The 27,440-nt window shown below is 33.9% G+C and overlaps 1 protein-coding gene across 1 annotated transcript in view; it reads right to left on the reverse strand.

The window, feature by feature from the left end:
- MAN1A1 (mannosidase alpha class 1A member 1) overlaps positions 1–27,440 on the reverse strand; it is a gene marked incomplete at its 5' end in the record, with an annotated part of 173,424 nt that overhangs the window by 47,290 nt on the left and 98,694 nt on the right. The gene's annotated exons all lie outside the window — the stretch shown is intronic.

Raw genomic sequence — 27,440 nt, forward strand, 5'->3', positions numbered from 1 at the left:
TATGTTTTTGGTTTTATGCCCTATTTAGAAATTCTCTCTTCACTCATGGTAATGTTCTAAAACTTCTGAAAATTTAGGCAGTAACCTCTTTAAGTTAGAGTCACAGTGAAAAATAGCATATGATATATAAATAAGTATAAAATGTATACTTTTGACCTATACTTGATATTTGATAGCTTTTTAAAATATACTGTCTTAGGCTCACCTGTTCATTAACCTGATTAATTATAGCCACTGAATATTTAAGTATTCTAAAGATAATTTTTCTTAGTAATTCTTTCTCTTACTGACAAATTTTACTTCTTTCTTTTATTCAGTAGTTTCAACAATATTTTTTTCATTCAGAGAGGAGGGGAAAATGTTGTATTTAAGCAGCAATGGAAAACATTTTATCTGGAAAAATTTACACAGCTGAGAAGCTATAGGTAAATTAGAGAATGGGGCAAATATTCTTTAAACATTATTTGTACAAGTAGAGAATTGTGAGCAAGTCAAACCTCTGAGACAACAACGTCTTCATCTTTAAATGAAGTAACACCTGCACAACCCCTCTCATAGGACTTTAGTGAGATCAAATGGGATAATACACATGAAAGTGCTTTAAAACTATAAAGAGTTTAGCTCAGAAAAGTATTTTTATCTTTTGCATTAAGCAACTGACATTTAGCTAGCTAAAAGAAATCTGTTTTTGGGTTTTTCTTTTCAATTTTAGAGATGTCTACTCAATAAAAATAAATTCACCAAATGTTCACTTGGAGATAGGCATTATAACACAAGTAATAATGAAACAAAGTAAGGCATTCCCAAGGTTTAAAAATGTGACAAACTGCTACTGTTAACAGCCAACTTTCTTAAAGCAATTTAATTGCTATACAACTACCAAACATGTAACACTTTAAGAAAGCTTTTACATGTCTTGCAAGTCTTCTAGAAAAAGGTAATTAAAAAAATATTTTTAGTAATAAGAGACAGCTGCACAAACCAATAACATATTATATGAGTTAATCAGAAGGTATACAAAAAACCCAATCCCCCCTCCCCAAAGGTAAGAAATTTTAATCTGTTTTGGACAGGTGCTGTATATCCTTTCTGTAAGGTGGCTGAAAAATCAATTATGAGTCCTTACTGAATCATCATTTAAAAAATCCATCTACCTATGAATATCCATATGCATAGGAAATTAGTAAAGATTATTCTCTTAAATTACACTGCCAGAAGAGAACTTTTGTCACAACATTCATTTTAGAATTATTTCCAAAAGCCTACTACACAGCTCTTTCTTAGGCCCAAACCTATTCACTATGCCAACGACTTTGCTATAAAACATAAGATTTCCAAAGGACTATGGTTTCCAAAGCTGCTAACTCAATCAACTGTGAACCAATGGGTTAAACCCAACAGAGAGCTTAAAGCTTAATTCTAAATGGTAAAGAAAAGTAACTTAGGGATTTACTTTTCTTAGAAAGTTTGAAGGAACATTGGTGTAAAGTAATTTTTGAAATTAACCTAAAATTTAAATTTAATTAACAATACTTTCATATAATGCACTGCTTTTGAGTAAAACAATTTTATTTTCATTGCATTACTTTAACTAAATGAAGAAATGCAACCAAAGTTACAATTTATAGTTCTTCACAGACTATATCCACACTTTAAAAACAACCAATTAGTGTTTTCTTTAAATGAGAGTATGACAGTAAGGTCATTGTTTATATAATTTAGAATAACTGAGATATTACCAATCATTTTTATTGAAATAAGATCTTATTTTCAAATAGAAGATAATATATACAAACTGATTCATAATATACCTTTTTCTTTACAATAAAACTCCCTAGTGAAAATATGCTCTAAAGAGACAAAAAGAAAAGTAATGCTGATCAGCTGCAACAAAGTAAAATAAACTCAGTTTTTTAAGTCCTTCAAACAAACTGTAAATGTGTTGTCACCAGATCATCAATAGTTACTAGAGCTATAAACCTGATGCCTTATCAAAATTTGAGTCTTTTAAGCATTGCAGCAATTGCAATCAGTTAGAATTCAAGTTAGTGGCTGTTTTCCCTGATCTTACAAAACAGCAGTCTTATTTTTAGACAGAGTTAAAATTTGACAAGCACCTGAAAAATTTGGTGGGGGGAATCCTAGAAACAAGTGAGTCCCTAGAAGGGATGGAACCAAAAACCTCAGTACAAAGTCTGTTCAAATTTCTTGGTGACCACTAAATAAGACACCAGCAAGTCACTAGGAAACTAGTTGGCAGAAACCTAAAGAAAACAGAACTGTGCTAGATTAGTTTTGTGAGCTTTCTGCTTTTTCTGCCTCAGGATATTCCTGCACATATGCCTAAATCAGAAGGCAGAAAGTTAAAGCCTTACTGATTTCATTTGTCAGAGGACAGAGGGTCACTTACTTTGCCCAAATCCTTGATGGAATGCTAAATTGCAGAGGCACAGGAAGATACCCATGAGGCCAGGTTAAAGAACAACAACAAAACAAAACAGCAGGAAACCGAAAGAAGTGAGCAGGGTTCTCAACTCATGCACACTGCAGGGGAAACAGACTTTCTGGTCTGAATCCAAGAGTGTTACTTGCTAAACAACAACAAAATAAGTGTCAGAGAGAACATATCAAGGCTTGCTAAACACATCCATATGAGGGACTAAATGCTGGATTTAGCAATGATTTCAAAGAAACTGTTTAAATATACTCAAAGGATAAAGGAAAACCTGCCAAAGAAATGGGCAGAACAGTAAGCTTGACGGTATCAATAAAAATGGTCAGAGCAAACAGATAAAATATAAATGAACAGAGCTTCAGAGACCTGTGGAATAACATTTAGGAGTCAGAGGAAGGAATTAAGGAAACTAAAAATGACAAATTATGTGGATCAATATAAAGATTATCAGTCTATTGGATAAGGAAGTTAAAAGGACTATTAAAAATTCTGATATTCTAACTGAAATACAACATTAACTCTAAGTAGGTTTAATCTCTCTCTCTGAAAACCACATAAATAAAATGCAAAAATACAATTAAAATATCAATAGAAGAATCAATACAGAACACACACACTGCCTCCACCCCCCAATGCCCAGAAAAGAGAGAAATCAAAACACCTTCATTTTTTAAAGGTGGTGCTAACAACCATGCCCAACTTTTGCTCCAGATGGGGGACATTATCTTTATTTTCCCGGATACCAAACCAAACCCAACCTAAACAACCTAGACAAAACATAAATGGCCACTTCCCTAAAAAAGATAGATATATACTGAGGCTGTTACTATGTAAACATCTTTGAATGATCAGAAACAAAATCTACTATGACTTAACAATTTCACTTAGTATTTACCTAAGCAAAATGAATACATAAAATGTCTACATAAAGACTTGAGGGCCTCCCCTGGTGGTGCAGTGGTTGAGCACTGGGCTGCGAAGCTGCCCGCAGCCTCGGCAGCTGGTTCGATCCCCGACCGCCGGCAAGGGTCCCACATGGTGCGCACACCACTCCTGCCGCGCCTGCTGCTCCCCTCAGCAGTGTATTTTGTCAGGTCTGCCTGTTCTGTTCCCCACTCAGGCTCTGGTGAATTCTCTCACCCTCCCACGCTACTGACTATACCCAGTGCTTGAATAAATAAATAAATAAATAAATAAATAAATAAATAAGTAAATAAATAAATCTTAAAAAAAAAGACTTGAACGTGAACTTTCACAAGCAGCTATATTCATATCACCAAAAAACTGGAAATCCAACAATTATCCATTGACGGGTGAATAAGTTAATTATGGTACATCCATACAATCAAATACTACTCAACAATAAGAAAGGAACAAACTCTTATACAAAAGGCAACTTTAATGAACCTCATTCACTGTTAAATGAATGAAACCAGACTGAAAATAGAACACATTGCATGATTTCCTTTATATAAAGTTCTAGAAAGAGCAAATTAATCGATAGTGACAGTATTCTTTAACAAATTCATTATGATTTTCCTAAAAGGTATAAAAAGGATCTGTTTTGTGTCAATTTAACTATTAGGCAGTCAAAAGAACTTAGCAGGGGAAGGAAGAGAAAGTTTTTCTCTCCTACATAAAGGTACCAGAGAAGATTTTGTGGGTGATGGAATGTTACATACTTTGATTGTATATAGGTATACACATCTGTTAAAATTCATTGGCATTTACATATACACATTGATGAGTGTATTTCTGCATGTACACTAATAGTAGATGAAAAGAAAAAGGAAGGAACAAAAGTAGATGAACTCACTGTTGTCTCTTTAAAAGTAAGAATTGAGTAATATATAACAAAATATTATATATTTTTATATAATATTTTAATTTAATATTATATATTAATATTATATATTTTACTCGATTGAAGTTTTGAATGATTATTTTCTTCTTTTTGCTTTCTACATTCTTCTATTTTCTCCAACTATCATAGTTTCTTTTATAATGAATAAAATGAAATTATAAAATTAAAAAATAGACTTACAAAAATAATATATTCATTAGAATTACAGACAAATTCATTATAGAGAAAACACCTGCAGTAATTCATTGTTCTACATATTTAAATACTTATAAAATCAGAATTTCTCTAAACATGAAAATACCTATTAGAATAAAAATGAGATAAGAAAAATGTTTACTTTTCTAGCTCTTAGTTTAACACATGCAACTGAAATTAAAAAATGTTGGAATACTAAACTTATTAGACTTGTGAAAGTGACATGGTTCAAAGAGACCCTAGCAATACAGCTTTGTGGTAATTACTTATTGATTATTCACCAGAATATTTATTCCCTGATAACTTAATTGAAGAAAGCTTTACCTTTAGTTCAAGAGCAAAGACTTTGATTAACTTCTAACCCTACTGGCACTGCATGTATTTACAATGAATCCAAAGCTTTGGGCAATAAAAATGATTATACTCTAAAAATATCATGATACTGTGGCACTCAGGATTTTTCTTAAGGTAAATTGATAATTATTGAACATCTTTCAATGATTGTTTTAACAATTTTTTTTTACCATGAAACTCGACCATCTAGACTTGTCATTCAAATAAGCATTTTGAAGTAAGTTATTAGCATACAAAAGTCACTTGTAATTCAGAAAATAGAATTTGTACAACTTAATTTTTTCTCACAAAATCAAATAGTTCTGACTTTTAGGAAACCAATTGTTAATAAATTAGTTTCTTAGTCACAAAGCTCATGATAATAAATCTGACATACTTTGACAAACAAAAGGAAAATATTAAATTCTTTCTAAATAAAAATGCAAATGACTTATCTACCCATATATGAAAAGTAATAGCTATAGCTTGTGTCAGTCTTATACCTTTTAAAAATTACAAAATATAGAAATAAAAAGTGTAGGTTCTCATATTGCTCACAAGCAAAGCTTCATATGTAGAATCATGTATAACTTTATCACTACCTCCACTACTTAATCTCCCAGTGTTCAGCATTCCCAGTGGGAGCAAATATGTAAGCTCCCTTTGGTTAAAAAGAAAGATGAACAAAAGCAACAATGCTAATTTTCCACAGTGGGTGATTTTTTGAGATTAATAATTTATATAACTACAGTATACCTACAGAAATGGTATTCTCATTAGTAACTATCATAAATGAATAATAAATGAGTATCTCAATTACTTTCCAAACATATTTTGGGTAATAGGTTTATCATCAGTATAGGGATATATTTATTAAGATGACTACTTTTGGGGCCTCTGTGGTGGCCTAGGGGTTAAGTCTCAGCACTATCACCACTAAGACCTAAGTGTGAAACCCTCAGGAAGTTAATCCACATAATGATGCAGCAGACCTTTCCAGTATCTCCCGTTGCTCCCCTTAGTAGTGTATTTTAGTAAATCTGCCTATTCAGCTCCTTCCTCTGTCTTTGGTAAATCCTCTCGGCCTCTGCACCTCTGGCCTACACCCCAGTTCTTCTATGCAAAAAAAAAGAATCAAACAACAACAACAACAACAACAACAAAACTACTTTTGAAGGATAGCATTAATTTGAATTGGCAATTTATTAAAGTGTGTTGAGGAGACCAACAATGAAGATCAGCAATGAGATCCTAAGAGAGATCCTAAGGTGAAAGAAGTTTGAATGCAATATTATGATAATGTTCTATCCAAGGGATTGGTAATACATTTGCTCTGAGAAGTTTACAATAAAGCTACCTTTTTAATCTTGTGCTCACATTTACCTAAAAGAACATTGTTTTCAGAGATCACCTATAAATATCCTGTGAACATAGTATTCTGTGAAAAACACAGTTTTGGATATAGTGCTTAGCTACAAATAGTACTTGATTAAAAATATCTTATGCATATGTATATTTCACAATATGTACACTGAAGTTAATTTTTAAACATTTTTGATTGAGAATCAAAAGTGCACTCTGTCCTATAACTGCTTTCATACTAGAGTAGAACCTTCTTTCATGAACCTTTCTCTTATTTTTCTGCAGTGCTACTTTATCATATTGTAACTCATATAATCTCTTCTTCTCTATTTAATAAATACATAAAATAAATTAAAACAGTATGCATATACCCTCTGTACTCCCCTCTTTCTGAAGGTGGAATAAAACCAAGTGGCTTTCTTTTTGGGACAGGAGTCATCCCTAACTGTAGTGGTTTTGAACCTGAATCCATTTTACATGATGCTCTTTTCTAAATTAAGTTAATAGTGTTCCCCCTTTACCCAGTTATTTTTGACTATTTGAAACAAATGAACAGAACCAAAAAGTACAATTTGCTAGGGCATAACTACATGTCCCCTTTCCCCCAGGTTAGGTATTTTCTGTTAGCAGTCTCTTGTTCAATAACCTGACAACAGAAATTATTTCAACTAAATGGAAATCTAGACTGCTGCTTGGTAAACAGACTGATATGAGAGACCAGAATTTAAAACAATACCCAGAATTTTAAAGACTTCTACAACTGTGAACGTCCACATGCAGCACTCCATAGACTTGTGTTCTGGAGAAAAGTTAAACAAATGTTAAAGTAGTAAAAATACAGAGATCTGGAACTATCATCTCCTAATAGTTGATTTGGATATATGCTTTATGGTTCTAAAGATGGGGATAACTAGCAAACCTAACTCAAATAAACTCAAATAAGATCTTATTGCTCTTTTTGTACAAAATACCTGACAGTTTTCTGTTGATGTCAAAATAAACATGTAACTCCTTCACAAGAGGGTTTCTATTCCCTCTCCAGATACTGTGGGCTTCAGGCAGCCCTGTCTTTGTTCAGCATGCTGACCTTACCAACCCTGATCATTCCCAACACATTCCCTGACACGTGCCCACTGCTGGCTGACCCACTCTGTCTTCTTCACTTATGTCTCATTACACACTCCTTCACCTCAGCTCAAAAAATCACTTCTGCAGGAGACTTGTTTCTGACCTCTCTGCAATTTGACATCATTTTGTGATTAATTAATGTCTCATAGAAGATATAATCCATGAAAGGCATGAAGGAAGTGTTTTGTCTATCAATCCATCCCCTGCACTTTGCACAGGATTCTCAAATGATGAATCTGTTCACCTGATTTTGCTGAATAAATGAGTAGTTCCTTCAATTCACCATAAATGGAGCACTGTTGTAGTTCTTCCTTTTTCCTTTCTCAATAGCTGCTTTGTGCAAGTGCTCAAACTCAGTTTAATATAACTAAAGAGACTACAAGTTAAATATAAAATGAACTCAAGGTAGCAACTGCAAGAATGTATCTTAAACCAGTTGGTCCTTCTGGTGATTACAACATTCTATGCTTGCTCTAACCATAAGTGTGATGCTTTTTTGACTTGGCAAAGCATTGCTGATCAAAATGCTAAGGATAATAACTATAATTGGGTAAAGTTTCCTCATTGTCAAAACTAATTTTGAGTCTTTAAAAATTCTCTCACACAACAATCTACCTAGAGTTTGATAGGCAAACGCAAGAGAAATGTACTCCTGGGTTACTGGGCAGCAGGTTGGTGATTAATTTGGGATATTTGCCAAATTGGGCTGTGATATTCCATTTTTATGATATAGATACATTGAACCAAATTATTTTAACCCCATTTACTAATTAAAATATTTTCAAACTAGAATATTATGAAGAATGTTTTTACCTTGGTTTTTAAAATTCATTTTTCTACACAAAACATCTTCCATTCATTCTTCTTATATCCCTGAAAGTATCCAGATATAATTCAAATCTTTCCCTTGATTCTTATCTTTGGGGGATTTATTTTCATGTAGAATAAAGGAATCTAAACAGTATTTAGATAATTATTAGAAATGGTACCCCAGATTTTTAAAATTTACATGATGGGGGAGTCTCAATTCTTATCTATCTAGCCATGCAAAACAGAAAAATAATAAATGATGAAGTATTTGTGAAAAGATACTTATATTAGTTTTCACTAAATAATGTCATTTACACAACAAAGTTATATAAAAATTATACTCTTTCTACTAACACTTTGATGCACCAGATTTTTTTAGCAGAAACATATAAATGATTTTATTATTTTTTAATTTCACCCATAACCTTTCATCTCCATATAGTCAACACCACAATAATGTAGAACTTACAGAGTCTCATATCTCAGGGATATAACACAGATTTGCAGTAGGAAACAAAGTGGTAGGAGAACAAGGAAAGGAAGATGATTAAACTTATCCAAGGTAGGGAAGGAACAGGTAGAAACAAAGGTGTTGAAGAATCTTTTACAGAACAGGTGACAGAAGTGACCTTCAAAAATATTTGTTGGGCGGGGGGGGGAGGGTACTTCTAGAGAAAGGGGATATAGATGCACGAACATGTGGTTTTGAGAGTTCAGAGCCTTTCTGAAGAAAAGCCCAACACTTTTTGGGAAACTACTGAGGGTTCTTTACTAAAGTAAGAAAATATAGAGTGCAGAGAATAAAATATTTTGAGATGATTCTAGTTGTCAAATACATATGTATGTAGTCAATTTTGAGGGAAGAGAAATCAGCGTTAGGGAAACTACTTCCAAAGTTGTTACTACTTTAGCCCAAAACTGAGGATGATGAAATGAGAATGGGAGAGAAACTTGGCTATGAGAAATGCCAAAAAGATTATGGGAATGATGTAGACAGTGTCTGATGACAGAGTAGCGCTAGGGAACAGTACTTAAAAATGACCTGAGGATATATAAACTGAGGTCACTGGTATAACAAAAGGTCAGGCTAGAAGGGACAGTGGTTTGGGGATTAAAATATTACAGATGATATTTGAGAGGTTAAGTTTAGACGCTATCTGGCACTCAGAAGGACGAAGGGATTAAATTTCCTAGGGAGAACTAGACTAGATATTATAGGATTTAACAATACAGTATCCAGATGTTATCTGCAGAAGGCTCACAGGAGAAACTCTTAACATCTCTAAAGAGTGGGGAGGATGAGCTGTTCAGGAATAAGTGTGTGAAAGATGATGAGAGAGAGACCAATGCCTTGACGAGTCAAGATAAGGTAGACAAACTGGGTTAAGGAGATCAAAAGATACAAACTTCGAGTTAGAAGATATATAATGTGCAGAATGACAGCTATAATTAATATTGTATTGCATATTTGAAAGTTGCTAAAAGAGTAGATCTTAAAAATCTTCACACAAGAAAAAAAATTTTAAACTAAGTATGGGTATGGATATGGATGTTATATATAGTAGCCCCCTTTACCTGAGGGGGAGATAAATTCCAAGACTCCCAGTAGATACCTGAAAGTGCAGGTACCAAACACTACCATTATATTAGCCTTACTGTGGAGATTATTTCACAGTATATACAAATATTGAATCATTTATATTATACATCTGAAACTAAAATAATGTTATATTTCAATTATAACTCAATTAAAAATATAAAGGTAAGAAAGAGAGCAAAAGAACTCCCTCACTGCACTGAGGGCCCACTCGGCGTTTCTAAGGAAGCCTGATGCACTGAATTGTAGAGAAATGCTTTTGCTCTTCTTTTATCATTATGACACTCACTGAACACACTTTCAGAATCTGACCATATGTCACAAAGATGGGTAGATTGTACCAAAGCAGAGGTGTTACTAAGGTGGAATGGAAAAAAAATGGTTTAACAAAAAATGTTTAAAAGAATTCACATTTTTTATTCTAGAAAAGATGACGAAATGGTTTATATAATCCTACCTTTTGTATCCATACAATTTCATTTTTTAAACTTTTTGGAGAAGAGATTCTATTTGTTTATTTTTATTTTAATACTGAAAATGAACTTAAAAGGCTGCCGTGTGTGTGTGTGTGTGTGTGTGTGTGTGTGTGTGTGTGTGTGTATCAAACACTAGCTTACTGTGAAATTTAGTTCTGGGGATATGCAGAATTCAATCAACCCAACTAAAACTTTTTTAATAACCTGGAAGTCCTTGATGATAACTATGGTACAAATAGACAAACATGAAGATTGCTGTTAAGTATTAGGATGTTTTTATCTTCCTTGTCATTTTGCCAGATATCAAGAAAGTACAAAATAAGTACAAAAAAAGATAAGTACAAAATCATTTCTTTTAGTTCCAATAGTTTCAAACTATTTCAGAGGGAATTTCAAGTTATAGAATTAGGTATTTATGTCTGTGCTAGACTAGATTAATGAAAACTTTAAAGTATATTTTTATTTGCTACTCTGTAGAATATAGAAAAGTGCAAAAGTACACATTATTAATATTAGCTTGCCTGGCTCTCTTTTGTTTGTATATCTGTAATTTCTTTCTCTTATCATCTCCTCCCCTTTACACACTTTTTTTTAGGATCAGCAAAATAATATATTTTGTAGCACTTTTAATTTGAAAAGAAACTTAGGCTTTACTGCCTTTAGAAAACTTAAAAAGCAAACGTATTATTCTTATATTCTACATAGAATTTACACGGACTCTATAAATTTCTTTTTTTCCCCCAAGCATAAATATGAATTCACTACTTTCTTGTTCATAGGCCTCAAAAACTCCGATTAACAAACTGTCATTTGAATCACTTTGAATTCAGCAAAAATTTTGGATACAAGCAAGCAAATATGTTGTTCGATTTAAAATATCACTTTCACTATGGACTGAAAACCTCAGCCATTTTATTGCTTACCCAATCAATATTTATAATTAATGTCTTTAAGCACATTCTGACCTATTTTCCTATTAAAACCAGTAACTCACCCAAGAAACACTTTTGATCTCATGCCAGCCTTCCAGGCACATTTCCACACCTGGACCACTTTAATATGCAGAATATTAATGCAAATAAAAGCAAATGTGTCACAAGATTATTTAGCCTTATAATATTTAGATCCAGTTAACAGTAATTTAGAACTCTTGAAACCACTTAATAGAACGAGACAATATGGTTTTTTTTTTTAAATAATAAATTTTATTTTTATATTCCCCATACAATTGCAGCCCCCCCATTCTGACTCCAATCCCTCCCCTCCCGCCCCGCCCCCCTAAAAGTGTCTCTGGTTCATAGTTTTTTGTTGATTTTGATTTTCACTTTCTTATAGTTATTCATTTTCCTGGTCCCTTATTTAAGTTTTCTAGATTCCTGCTATGAGTGAGACCATCCGGTATTTTTCTTTTTCTTTTTGGCTTATTTCGCTGAGCATGATCCCTTCCAGCACCATCCATGTTGCTGCAAATTGCATGTGTTTATCTTTTTTGAATGCTGAGTAATATTCCATGGTATATATGTACCACATCTTCTTGATCCAGTCATCTATTTTTGGGCATTTGGGTTGTTTCCAAAGCTTAGCTATTGTAAACAGTGCTGCTATAAACATAGGGGTGCAGGTGTTCTTTGGAATTGATGTTTCTGTGTACTTTGGGTAAATACCTAGGAGTGGAATTGCTGGATCATATGGAAGCTCTATGTTTAGTAGGTCCAGAAATCTCCACATAGCTCTCCACAGTGGTTGGACCAGTTTGCACTCCCACCAACAGTGCAGGAGAGTTCCTTTTTCTCCACACCCTCGCCAACATTTGTTGTTGCTAGCTTTTTTTAATATGTGCCATTCTCACTGGTGTAAGATGGTATCTCATGGTAGTTTTGATTTGCATTTCCCTGATGACAAGTGATGTAGAACATTTTTTTATATGCCTGTTGGCCGTTTGCATTTCCTCTTCAGAGAAGTTTCTTTTTAGCTCTTCTGCCCATTTTTTGACTGGATTATTTTCTTTGTTGTTGTTGAGTCTCATCAGCTCTTTGCAGATTTTTGTTATCAGTCCTTTATCATTAGTGTTGGGTGCAAAAATGTTCTCCCAGTTGGTGGGGTTTCTCTTTGTTTTTGTTATTGTCTCTTTTGCTGTGCAGAAGCTCTTTAATTTGATGTAGTCCCAGCTGTTTATCTTTGCCTTCACTATCACTGCTTTGGGTGATGTGTCTGTAAAGATGTCTTTGATGTGCAAATCACGTAGTGTTTCGCCTGTATTTCCTTCTATATATTTTATGGTTTCAGGTCTTATGTCTAGTTCTTTAATCCATTTTGAGTTGATTTTTGTGTATGGTGTGAGGTAGTGGTCAAGCTTCATTCTTTTGCATGTAGCGACCCAGTTTTCCCAGCACTATTTATTGAACAAACTTTCTTTGCTCCAATGCATAGTCTTTGCTCCTTTGTCAAAGATTAGTTGACCATAAATCTGTGGGTTTATTTCTGGATTTTCTATTCGATTCCATTGGTCTGTATGTCTGTTCTTGTTCCAATACCATGCAGTTTTGATGATTATGGCTTTGTAGTATAGTTTGAAGTCTGGGAGTGTGATGCCTCCATTCCCTTCTTTTTTTTTCAGGAAAGCTTTGGCTATTCAGGGTTTTTTGTGATTCCATATGAATTTCATCAATAATTGTTCTATTTCTTTGAAGAATGACATTGAAATTTTGATTGGAATAGCGTTGAATCTGTATATTGCTTTTGGAAGGATGGCCATTTTAATAATGTTTATTCTTCCAATCCATGAGCAGGGGATGTCTTTCCATTTCTTTGTGTCTTTTTCTATTTCTTTTAACAGTGTTTTATAGTTTTCTTTGTATAGGTCCTTTACCTCTTTTGTTAGATTGTTCCCAAATATTTGATTTTTTTTGTTTCAATAAAAAAAGGGATGGTTTTTTTGATTTCTTCTTCTTCAGATTTATTGTTTGTGTATAGGAAGGCTACTGACTTTTGTGTGTTGATTTTGTATCCTGCCACTTTACTGAATTGATTGATGAGTTGAATTAGTTTTTCTGTGGAGTTGTTGGGGTTCTCTATGTATATTATCATATCATCTGCAAATAGTGATAGTTTGACTTCTTTTCCTATTTGGATTCCTTGGACGTCTTTCTCTTGTCTTATTGCTCTGGCTAGGACTTCCAGTATTATATTGAAAAGCAGTAGTGAGAGTGGACATCCTTGTCTTAGAACGAGACAATATGTACAGTATAAACTGTTAAGTGATAAGACACTAGTCTGACTGGACAAACGCAAATGGCATTTGGATATTTAATGTTTTTGGCAGCAGCCTTTGAAGCTAAAAGCAAGACTCTTAGAGTGCAGGAAGAAAGTACCAAAGCTGTTATTTCTAAATTTTTAATCTAAATGAAGAAAAAAACATTATTAAATCTATATTCAGATATATACTGTTTCCCTCAATAGGTGCTCATGGAAAAATTTCCTGCAAAAGATACCCACAAGTTGCTGTAGCGACACCACAATTAGAGATCAACTGTAGGACCCTTATTTGTTGTAAACTTTCAGCAACTTCTGATGCATTGCTGTTTTTGATCTATAGAATGTCACTGATGCAGTAGATTTTAAAATCCAAGACCTTTACACAGTAGAATAACAACAGTATTATAATACTGCGTAAAGAGATGGTAAATAAACATAAAAATATTTTTGCTGATTGTCTTGAGGCAAAGTATTTAATCAAGAGGTGACATTTCACAAAAAGAAATGTGTCTCTACTTGCTGACTTTTTCTGGGACAACTGTTTGTTAGTAGTATGCTACCTAACAGATAATTTTTTAAAAAGAAGAAAAAGGAAGAAAAGAAAAAGAAAAGAAGGAAAAGAAAACACTTAAGGAGGCAACTTAATATGAATTTAAAAAATATGAATTTGAAATAACTTATTTTCTAAGGAAAGAGCCTTTTGAAATTAGGAGTTTATGAAAATATTTTATAAAATTTTATGAAAATAGATTACATATTGGTTCAGTTCTTAAAATTAGTTGTATTAAACTTCAGAATGCAATTTTCTGTGCTGCTTTAAAATATTTCAAAGGTTCCAGAGGTTTTTAAACTCATAAAAAATTATGCATGTATATATAAGCATACATATGTATACATATATATTCAATTATACGTGAAACATCTTTCTATTAGTTTGCAAGAACAAATGATACCAGTGAAGACTGAATTTTGAATCTTTCAAAAGCATTACAAGAACATTTTTAGCATAAATAAAGATGGGATTTAAAACACACATCATAATTTAGGAAAGCAAACCTATCCCACCTGACCCCCATCAATACAGATTTTTTTTTCTTTCATACCTGGACTAAGTTAAAGCTAAGTTTTGAAATAACACAGAACAAGACTTTTGAATCACTATTATCATAAGCAATAAACTGAAATAAAAAAATGCATCATAATGCTCTCACTAAATATGTTATTTATCTACTTTTAACAAAATAGTTTGTTTCCTCATTTATATCTTATCCTTTTACAATTTCATGTTGAGTGTTTAAAAATGAACATAATATATCAATACAGTGGAGCTTGTATATATAATTTACAAATTAAAGTACATGTTCTGGAGTGAACACATGAAAATATTTTACTGGCATAAAAGCAAAAAAACAAATTTAAAAACAAATTGCTTATGGTCCTGAGTAATTGTGGAGTACAAATTCAAATTCTGTCACCCAACTAGTTATAATAAATGACTAAAAAATATTGCATTTGTGGTGTTAAACATTACTTTTTCCTGCTAAATTCAAGAAGAAAAATTTTAATATCTCACAATCACAATGAAATCACAATTTTAGTTCTTACTGCAGTCATTATTTTGGGGTATTTGAATAATTTAAAAATAACCCTTCTTCAGCTGGGCAGTTGCATTGTTTACGTCCTTTTGTTGTCCCAGATGATGACAATTACTATGAGGACTCTATGTTTCACTTGTTTGAGGAAGACTATGCATTATTAACTGAACACATGGGAGGCTTGTTAGAATTACAGATATGGTATACATATAGTCTTCCCCATGCCCATATCTTTACTTGAAAAATTCATTCTTCCTTGTTAAGGTCTAACTTAAATTTAAGTGGTTCAAACAGCTACCTTAGAGATTTTAGGACGCTGAAATTACACAGTGGACCACATTTTGGGGATCCAAATGACCCCATTTTCTCAAATTTATAGGTACTGCCATAAACATTGTTCCTGTAACATAAATACTTTTATTAATCTCACTTTAACAAAGAAAAAGAATCAAGGCTTAGAGAAAGAATAAATTTGATCACATTATTTTAAAAATAGAGTTATATTGAGTAAATTGCAGCATCTAAAGCACAGTATGATATTTTGAGAAATATATATATTTTTAAAGTAGTGGAAGTAAGAGTTACTTACATTCCTGCTCTTTCTGCTGCCATTTTCTGAAACACTTCAAATCAGCAAAGTTATAGGAATTGGCAGTGCCAGATATTAAAAAAATTATGGCAAATCTGCAATTCATAATTCATTTATTTTCCAAAATCCATTTTCAGAGTGCCAGCCAGGTATAAAAAGGCACTATGCTGACAGATCTTTGGGACAGAATGAGTGGGACAGGACATTCTATAGCTCCTGGAGGAGAGACGGCATCATTCCAAGGACAGAGGTACAAAAAAGCAGATGAGAGAACACAGCATGTAATAATTTTGTCCAAGTCACATAAAAGATCTCTTACAAAATCATATGCTTTTCAGGGCTTAGCAAGTAAATTTATTGACCTTTACAATAAATATAATCATATTTAAAAAGAAACACAAAAAATCCAAACTATTTGTAGAATATATAGCTGTCTTAAAATGGCTTATGTAACTTTGACTGTACTTCCAGGGGGTAGAATAGACTTATGCTTAACTTTTGGAAAACTGCTCAATGATAAAGCCATTATAGTAATTGCACTCGGTCTGTTTATTAATTTGTCACAATTAAGTCAATAAGAGCTTTACTAATGTCCTATTACTTGATTAGTTTTGAAAGTGATTATCTTAAGAACTCAACTTAATTGGAAGCCTCTCAATTTACAAGGTACATTAAACTCTCAGTAGCATCTTAAGATTATTCAACATATGCAGGTCAAATACCAGTAATCACTGTTTTGTACAAATGTTCCATAAAAACTATGGCATGACATGACAAAGAGGGAAAGAAAGGTTTAATTAATAATGCTAAACTCCAACTGACATTTCCAGGATAAAAGGGCAACATGAGCATTCAGATAAGAGTCCTTCTGAAACTTGATCTGTTACTAAAAATTAAATAAAGGAAAGCTAGCAACTCTCCACGTTACAGATGAAGATAATTTGTCATGATTGCTAAAATCACCAAATTGCACTGTCTGTACTCATGCCCAGCTGCACATTAATTTCCAGATTAGTAAATTACAATTAATTATTACTATTGCTCTATCACTTTTCTTTTTTCAGTGAATAAAAGAAACTGCAATCAATTACTGTTCACCCCACTTTTCAGAACAGATCACCTCAGCTATTACTACATAAGCAGGAAACCTGGAGTGGTTAATGTACCCACTGAGATTGTGAGGTCTTTAAAAATTATTGGCTGTAGTACAAATATTTTATATTGTCCTTCCAATTCCAAGTCAAAGATTCACTGTAGTTAAGATGAATATTTACAGTGATTAACAATTATAAGGGCTGAGAAAGTAACTAGATATCTAGGCTGATTTTCAAATACTGATTCAAATGATTTAAAAAATTTTTAAATTCAACTTTATAAATTAAATGTCTGAAAGGTTTTCCCTCCACTAACACTGTGAACCTGGTTTTCAGATTAATCACAGGCAAACTGACTGCTACTTCATTAAAAACCTGGGATAGCAAATTCCTTGAAAAGATTACTGCTGAACTGTACAGGAATTGTATGAATTATGTGTTCTGACTTGTTCTTAATCTAAGTTCTGTATACAGAATACATTTCAATTTGCCAAGTCTGATTTGTCACCAGTTGAGTGAATACAACAAACAAAGTTCAATCTATAACGTACTAGTTCTGTGCTTTTGAAAAATTGAGATGAATACCATTTCGAAATTGATGCCTTCAAATAACTGTAATTGTCTCTAAACAACATCCTCCTGGTGAGTTAACTGCTTAAACCATGGGGATACTGTGGAGGAAGAAGTGGTTATGTTTAGCAATCCAGCCCCATGGGTTTTATACCAAGGCTTTACCAAAAACTGAAGAGTGAGGGAAACTTCTTAACTGACTTCCCACATACCACAAGTCATTTTTGAAGGGTTCCAAGCAATCCTTTGAGGATGAATTTCCTACATATCACCTTAGACAGACTTCTACGTTTTAATCACTCATGTGGTAAGATTTAACTTTAAAAGGCAGAAGTTTATGGAAAGCATTTTGATATTTAACCTATGGATGAGTAAAATTTAGCCAGCTTATCTCGTTCACATGTCAATTTTCTGCCACTGACCTTACTCGAAGCATAATGGAAGCAGTCAAGTGCTGATGGGAATTCAGAGAGAATGAGGAGGTGTGGCATGGAAAAGCAATGAGGACTGTTAGAGTTCCTATTCAAAGACAGACATGGTCTGGTCCTTCAGGGATAAGACACTGAAAAGCCATCTTACCTAGGCAGTAATTTCAATTAAGACCAGAGATGCAGGAAGAAGAAAGGGACCAATAGTTCCTGCATGTTAGATACTTCAAATTCCTACTGTTTCACAATGCATGACTAACAAAAGCAAAGGTGGGTCCTCCCTGGTGGCACAAGGGGTTAAGCACAGCACTATGAAGCTATCTGCAGCCTCTGCAGCACAAGTTTGATCCCTGGCCAGGGAGCTACCCACATGGCGCAGCAGACCTCTCCTAACTCACCCGCTGCTCCCCTCAGCAGTGTATTTTAGTCAGTCTGCCTGCTCTGTTCCCCACTCTATCTCTGGTGAATCCTCTCACCCCCTGCACCTCTGGCCTGTACCCCAGTTCTTGTATGCATAAATAAATCTTTAAAAAAAATAAAAAAATAAAAACAGCCCAAAGGTAGTAAGATAAATATTGGATGCTATCACTAATATGTGGAATATAGAGAAATCAAACTTAGAACTAGAGAAAGAACCTTAAAAGCTAACCCTTGAAAACTGACTACAGAACGAACCCAAAGGGGAATGGTAGGGGCAGGGGCAGGAATAAAGACAGAAGGAAGTACAACAGACTATGGTGGTGGACTCTGGGTGATTTGGTGGTGGGTACCCTCGGATGGTGGTACCTGATGGAGAGGATCTTAATGTTACCATAATTAAAAGAAATTATTTTTTTAAAAAAGAACAAGGATGCAAAATCTAAACATCAAAAAAATAGAATAAAGAAATAAAAACAACAAAGCATCTCCTCCTCAGAATTGATTATCTTCTAAGTCTCACATACAAAGTATCTCTAAATCAAGTGTTGCAATCCTTGCTGTTCATCTGAGGTTTGGTGAGAAGCCTAAATGATTCCAGAAGAAATCTTGTTTCCCTCTTACTGTTCTGTGGGAGGATAACCACTGTGTCTTCCCCCTGGAGTGCTGGCAGGTATAGGGCTAAGGTCACCAGCTGATTATAATAAAGTCACTTTGCTTGAAGTCACAGATTTGGTTTACAGAAATGGCTCTCTTTCTTAACAGTTATTCTGAAGTTCGTAATTAAAAACATCCCTTTTCTTCCTCTATGCCAAAGTTCGCTTCCTAGTCTAATTGGATAGTGCTAGAGAAAAAAGAATATGTAAACTCTTTTTTATAATGTCTGGAATTAACCAAGTTCCAGAAGAAGCAACAAACTACTAACAGTTAAGTGGAAATGGGGGGTAATTTTATTAATAAAATAATCTTGTAAGTAGATCCCAAACTCCCTTTTGGAGCTGGCTACCTCAATGAGCAGCTGTGAGATTTAAGAATTTCAACAGCTCTGATGCTACACTTGTTTCTTATATTTCTTTTTTAAAAATATATTTTAGGGTTTTATTTCTGTAAATTTTATTTATTTACTTATTTGAAGTAACATTGGTTTATTTCACTGTATATGATTCAGAAGACTAATTCCCACTTCCTCAGATGCATTTCTTATATTTCAATGGTTCTCAAAGTGTGGTGCTTGGACCAGAATCTAGCAGCAGTCTAGATAAAGTTCAAAATGAAAAAAAAAAAAAAAAAAACCCACCAAAAAAACCAGACACTGTGAATGGGGCCAAGCAAAGAGTATTTTAACAAGTCCTTTAGGCAATTATTAAGTATTCTGAAACTCGAAAATTATTTTAATCTGAGTATTTTCGAACCAATTTTCTAATATTTCTGTATTTCAGACCATCAAAGAGCAGGGGAAATGAAGCTATCCTGAGGATATATATAGACTTTAAAGATTCTCAGCCCTAGTTGAACAATAAAATGCCTTGAGGGTTTTTTTTTTTTTTTTTTTTAATTTCCAGGCCCTTTACTCCAAACTGGCTGAAACAAATTATTGAGTGGAAGGCAGCTATGATACAGGTCCTTTTACTGGGGTTAGTCTAAACCACTGATAATGCTGAGAATCACTGAATAAAGTAACCATAGCAGTCAGACCCTTGAAAAAAGGACAGCCTAAGGACGAGGTGGTCTACAGCAAGGATAACTACATCATTTCATAGACGGGGTATGTACCATATTAATTAAGCACTAAGCTAACAAGTAGGACTTGGGGTAAAAACATATTTCATTGCCTCACAGTTTTGCTAAATCTCATGGATGGAACACTTCTTATTTCTATTAAAAGAAAACTTAACTATAATTTTAGAGAGGAAATTGAGTTTTGACTGTATAGGTTTACTCCAAAATAATTTTTGAAATAATAAATATTTGAGTATGGAGGGACCACAATCCCACATGGGCTATATGGACATATTCTCTCCGCATTTTCAGCTGGTTCTGCCAACACCATCTCCCTTCCTGACATAGGAAAGTGGAACTCAGTTTGAGAATGGGTTTGAAATACTGAGTGGCTTAAGAAGACTATAATAAAAGGGTATCAGAACATATATAAACAAGTTAGTTTTAACTGTATAATATTTTATCACATCATATATAAAATATACAGTATATATGTATGTCTATATAAACACATATACATTATTTTATAATGAAAATTGAGAACAAGAACATAAACTAATAATCCCAATTTATACTATGTCACAGCACTTTGAGATGTTTAATCTTTTTTGCATATTTGGACTTTAACAGCAAGCTTATGAGATCATTAGCATAGATATCATTATTTTAGCTTCATTTGGAAGATAAACTCAGGTGAGTTATACAAAATCAAGAACTATATAGAAAATGTTAATAAATAGCAACTTTAACTATGATAATAGTCTAATACATAATGTTAATAATTCTGTGCATGTCAATATTAAAACCTTAAAGCAAAGTCATTACCATTTCTGGAAGAGTATAAATAGCCAAACAAATTAATAAGCAAGATTAAGGAAGGAAACTCAATATAATATCTATTAAAAATATAAAGCAGGGTAGCTTATGATACTTGGAAAGGCTAACTACTTTTCTACTTTTCTAGAGTTGGTAGAAATTATCTTTGAATTCTTAATGGACTTATGTACATAAAAATAAAAGATAAACTGTAAGATGGCAGCTCTGATTTTATATTCGGGTTTATATCACTGCCATAGAACATTTTTTAGGATAACTAAGAACTGTATTCTCTCTTAGTGTATTAGCAAATCATTGAATAAGTTTGATTGCTCATGTTCAGAAAATTTGTTTCCTAATACTTTCATATTGTTTTTTATGGTGTTAAAGTATGGAATTGTCTTCTGCTTTATTTTAGAACATAATACACTCCTTTCAAATCTAAATCAGAAAACTGAAAAAACTGTTAGCAAATTTAGCAATGCAGAAATTTATATTTAAACTAAGTAAAAATACAGGGAAATATATGCCAAATATTTAAAAATATTTAACTTAAGTACACTGTGTTTCATACTTTGTGTTTACTAAAATGAACAAACTATAAGTAGTTTATACCATCAAAGCACTAAGAGACCCAATAATACACATGGTACTTGACTATCACACACTATAGTCTCACTATTAGAAAACATTTTGCTATGAACTATTCTTAATGAAAGTCCCCTTTTAGTTAAAGTGAAGCAATTTGCAATTTAGTTATAATAATACAAACTGCCAAGTAATTAATGACATAGTATATATTTGCATCAGATAATTAGAGTAGTCAGTAAACAAAGCTTCCCAAAGTAGGAAACAAAAGCAGGTGAGGGAGGTGTGCCTCATTCATCACTTTGCTGACTAGTGAGAGGCAGAATGGAGGTCACTTGCCAACCCATTCCTTGATGAGTGCAATAAAAGCACACACTGTAGACAGTTCCACTAACCTAATATCCACCAGGAAAGTGTCACTTTAGGAAAACTCACAAAGAGAAACAAATAACAAAATAAGATGTCGCTAAAACTAACTCATTTATCAAGAAAAGACAGAATAATTATTAGGAATGCTGACACTGTGCTGTGTGATAGAAATGAATAATGGGAACATTAACTACATTATTTTAAATTAAGAACACACTTTAGGAAAGCCAAAATCTAATAAGTTTCCTCTACCTAGGTTTGAGTTATACTTAAAAATACAAAAATGGTGAAGTGCTTCATTTTACAAACCACAGAGGTGATTATTTTCTCCTAGAATGGAGAATAAAATGCAGAGTGCCTCTTGCTAGTAGTAATAACAAGATCAGACATCAAATTTTGACATTTTCACATTAGAGAAATTGAGTTCTACCAAAATCTAATTTGTTAAAAAGGCAATGCTTTCCTCTTAGCAAAGGTTTTATGTAACTAATGCATCTTTATACTGCTATTGTATTGGTGAAGTGAGCATGTTACTCTAATCGGGTACTGTATATACCACCTAGGTGTTTGTTCAATCAAATTACTATTTGCATTACATCACAATTATGATTAACTTACAACTTAATATAAGTTGTAAGCTCTTGAATTTACTGTAGCTATAACAGAAGGGATAATTATAATTTTTTTCTGAACAGATTTGGGACAGAGTTTCTAATGTAGAATATGAATAAATTACTTTAGTGCTCTGCTCATATTCTTAGTTTGCACAAATGCTAAAATGCAATTTGGCCTATTGGTGTTTTGGCTTCCTATGCATCAACAACCTCAATGCGTAATATACTGCTTGCTTTAAATTCAACCTGGTGAGTGCTTACTATCTCCCTGGCCCAGACATTTGTGAGTGTATAACATGCTCTCTCTCTCTTCCTCCTGTGTGTGTATGTGTGTATATATATATATTCTGCTCTGACAACAAGGCTATACACACCCTGGGGGAAAGACCGTATCTGTTATCTTTTCAAATAAAGTGAAGAGAAAGAAGTAGAAAATCTTCCCAGGACCCACCACAGAACCTTTAACACAGCAGAAACTCACATAAATGCTTGTTTTTTAAAATAAATAAAAGGTAAAGAAACTAATTATCTATAGGTAATAACCTGAATACCAGAGGAGTATGAACAGATAATGCCAACAAGTTTACATTTTTGATAACATATAGGTGTTGGCAAAGTGAAGCATCCACAACCATTTTCAAAATTGAGAGAGGAGAACAGAATTAGGATATTACAGACTGCATATTCTGTGCCTCTTCCATCATAATTATTGCCAAGAATTTCAAAGTAAGTCAACAGTCAATGTGCAGCTATTCTACATAAAAAGCATCCTTAAGTACTTTTTTCTCCTGGGCATCCTTCTACAAACACTCCCATATTTTGAGAAAGTAATTAAGAAAATAAAACTTGGCCAGATATATTTTCCTCATCTTTCTTTGAAGCTTCTACTGGTGACAGCCTTCAAAAAAATAGAAAAGAAGTTCCATGCCAGCTGTCAATTATCCCCTGAACTACACTGTGAAAAGACAGAGATTCAGAGGAACAGCAAATATGTACAGGTTGACATCAACAGCACATCTCAAAATGTAATTATTGCAGATAAATATGAAATGTTTTCTTCCCCTAGAGGAAATTCTTTAAGATGATAAATCAGCTTCACAGCTGGAAGAAAAGTGGATTTGATAAGAATACTTGATTGGGCAAAGGCATAGTATGAATATTAGTAGATTGATATTACTATTCATTTTGTCAATGCTTATATGAATTTGGGTAAGTCACTGTTATTTAGCAAATAGGATTGAGAGTCAATAAAATATATAATAAAAAATGCTCATACGGTTGCCAGGAAGAAATTAAAAGTGTTCCTGTCAATTGTCAGTCATCTAGTTTTCCATATTTTAACATAAGAGTATCAGAGAATGCATAAATGAAATGGCACATTTTTCAGCATAAATAATTTTCCTGTAATCTTTGAAATTAAGCAAAAAGTTCTAAGGTAAAATACTGTAAATAGTTCTAAGGTAAAATACTGTAAATGCAAAGTAAGAGCTTACAAAAAAATTTGAATGCCCCAGTTAATGAATTTTCAAGAGGCTTAGATATGGAAGATAAGATTCAGTCTTTAATAGTTTTTTAGAATTAGTCCCTTATGAAATTAAAAATATCTCCACTGTACACTAAGGATAGATTTAACTATGGAAAGATCCTCTTGGCTGTTAGAAATAAACACTAAGTAAAGTTAAATATGCTTTAAAATCATCCAATTTCTTATGCTTATAATCGAGAGGCTAGAACTAATTAAATGATATCAGCACCTTACAATAATTGACTTGAACTTTTGCAAAGATGTAGGTCCACAACTCTATTAGTTTTACTTGGCCCTTATCTAATTTCATTACCTTCCAGAAAGCAATGAAAACTAGTCCTCAGGAATCTTGGAGGCTGAGTAATCATCTACTCCAGGATTTTAAACTTGGAGTCCTTAGTTCCTATGTGGGCTTTTATAAGCTGTGTAAATGTATCTGTACTCAGTGAGGACTAAGGAGGATAAGGAGAGGGCCATGCCTTCATCAGAGTCTCAGAGTTCTCTGTGAACTTGAAACGGTTCACCAAAAAAGCATTCAACCTAACTTCCGGTGCAAAATTTAGCCTGGAGAGTTTGAATGATTGCTGTAAACACAACCTGAGTGTAGCTGTAACATACCTAGGACCAGTCTCTGAATAACGCAGTGTACTAATAATGCCAATATTATTTTTCTCACTGGGTTGTTAGGAAAAAAGTGTGTTAAGTGTGCACTGTGGTTTTTTTGGGGGGGACCAGATCTTATTTCAGTTACCAGAATTCTTTTTTTTAAAAAAGATTTATTTTTACTGATTTATGCATACAGGAGCTGGGGTGTAAGCCAGTAATGTAGGGGGTGAGAGGATTCACCAGAGACAGAGCAGGGAGCAGAACAGGCAGACTGACTGAAATACACTGCCGAGGGGAGCAATGGGTGAGACAGGAGAGGTCTGCTGTACCATATGGGTTAGCTTCCTGACCAGGGATGGAACTCATGCCTCAATGGATGGCTATTGCTTGATATCCCTGACACTTTAACCCCTGAGCCACCAGGGAAGCCCCCAGGTCAGAATTCTATGAATAATTCCAAAGTCTGAAGTAATGGAAGGTAATGCACAAGCTATATGAAAGGTCTACACAAGTTATATGAAAAACTCATGAGTCATGGAACAAAGAGGTCTACACAAGCTATATGAAAAACTCATGAGTCACGGAACAAAGAGCAGACTTCCTCCAAGTCAAGCTCACCCCACTCCTGCCTTAAGATCCTGCAGACATATACTGTGATCTTCAAGCTGACAGAGGAAGTCATACGACACCGAGAGGGAAAACAGATCCTGAGAGGATCACATTATACAAGAAAAGAACTACTTCAGGGGCCTCCCTGGTGGCACAAAGGATTAAGACACAGCACTATGAAGCTGCCCATAGCCACTGAAGCACGAGTTCGATCCCTGGCCAAGGTGACCCACATGGCGCAGCAGACCTCTCCCAATTCACCCCCTGCGCCCCTCAGCTGTGTACTTCAGTTAATCTGCCTGTTCTGTTCTCCACTCTGTCTCTGGTGAATCCTCTCACCCCCACATCTCTGGCCTGTACCTTAGTTCTTGAATGCATAAAATAAAATCTTAAAAAAAAAAAAAAAAAGAGAGAAACAACTACTTCAATTTAATATGGCCTAGAGGTGTGGACTGACTCTCCTCATCTCACTGCCTTAGCATACCTGCCTGGTCCCAAGCACACATAGGCACAGGAGGATTTTGAGGCATAGAAACAGAACTTCCAAATTAAAACAAAGCATGACATTTAACTGTTCTATTAGTCAAAGGATTCATTTAATGATTTCTCATTATTAATTTTAGGAAAGAATGTCACTAAAATAAATAATTAAGAAGAAAAGCACATTAATCCTGCCAAACCACTCTGTAAATCTTTTTGGCATGTCTAAAACAAGGAAGCTGTTTAATTTGTGCCTATGCATCAGCATGTATATAAACATCCAAGAATATACCCTCAGCTCTGCCATTTAAATGCAGTGTGATGTCAGGCAAATGTCTCCATCTTTTTTGTGACTTCAATTCTTTAGTAAAATGGACATAACAACTTTACTGACTTTACTGGATTGTTGTGAGGATTAAATATGTCAAGTGTGTAAAGAGTCTATAACAAAGCTTCATATTTTATTACTGTAAAACAACTATCACCATCACAACTACCACCACCACCACTACCATAATCAAGGAAACACATGTAACAAATTACTTATGAATTAAATTATTTTTAAGGAATTAAGTAATTCTTAAGGAATTAAGAAGGAGTTTACTATTAGACTGTTTATTAATAACACTATCATGGAAATAAAGCTATCATGGAATTTCAATAAAGCTATCATGGAATTTCAAACTACTCCCTGGGAGAATAACCAGAAAGTCTGGTCAGCCCAGTTTCTTTTCAGGTCACATTCCCATTGACTTGACACACCAGGGTTCTCCACCCAGATGGGGTGAGAAGGTTGGGTTCATCTGGGTCAGTGGAGCAGTTCCCTTCCCTCCTTCAAACTGTGAGCTGGTACCACAATCTTAGTTACACCAGGACTTTGCATGGGAAGATTGATTTAGTTCATGTGTTGTATCTCCGCAATATCTCTTTCCAGCAACTTAACTGGAATTAAGTATGCTTGGGGATTAGCTTCTTCAAAGTAAAAAGCTTTGATGACAGTTTAAAAAATAACAGGATGCTCTTGGTATCTAGGATGAAACAGTATCACAGATGCAACATTACCATGAAATAGTAAAAATCTTAAATTATGTCTGGCTTAGATACTCTATTGGAGTGATATTATCTGATGATGGGAGCCTATCTTATACCATGGAACCCTAAAAAAAGAGACAATAACAAAAACAAAGAGAAACCCCACTGACTGGGAGAACATTTTTGCACCCAACACTAATGATAAAGGACTGATCACAAAAATCTGCAAAGAACTGATGAGACTCAACAACAACAAAGAAAATAACCCAGTCAAAAAATGGGCAGAAGAGCTAAAAAGAAACTTCTCTGAAGAGGAAATGCAAATGGCCAACAGGCATATGAAAAAATGTTCAACATCACTTGTAATCAGGGAAATGCAAATCAAAATTACCATGAGATATCATCTTACACCAGTGAGAATGGCACATATTAAAAAAACTAGCAATAACAAATGTTGGCGAGGTTGTGGAGAAAAAGGAACTCTCCTGCACTGTTGGTGGGAGTGCAAACTGGTCCAACCACTATGGAGAGCTGTGTGGAGATTTCTTGACCTACTAAACATAGAGCTTCCATATGATCCAGCAATTCCACTCCTAGGTATTTACCCAAAGGACACAGAAACATCAATTCCAAAGAGCACCTGCACACCTATGTTTATAGCAGCACTGTTTACAATAGCTAAGCTTTGGAAACAGCCCAAATGCCCCAAAATAGATGACTAGATCAAGAAGATGTGGTACATATATACCATGGAATATTACTCAGCATTCAAAAAAGATAAACACATGCAATTTGCAGCAACATGGATGGCACTGGAAGGGATCATGCTCAGTGAAATAAGCCAAAAAGAAAAAGAAAAATACCGGATGGTCTCACTCATAGCAGGAATCTAGAAAACTTAAATAAGGGACCAG

This window comes from Talpa occidentalis, unplaced genomic scaffold (assembly GCF_014898055.3).
Source record: "Talpa occidentalis isolate TD23 unplaced genomic scaffold, MPIMG_talOcc4v2.1 talOcc4.2, whole genome shotgun sequence".
In the NCBI taxonomy this organism is placed as follows: Eukaryota; Metazoa; Chordata; class Mammalia; order Eulipotyphla; family Talpidae; genus Talpa; species Talpa occidentalis.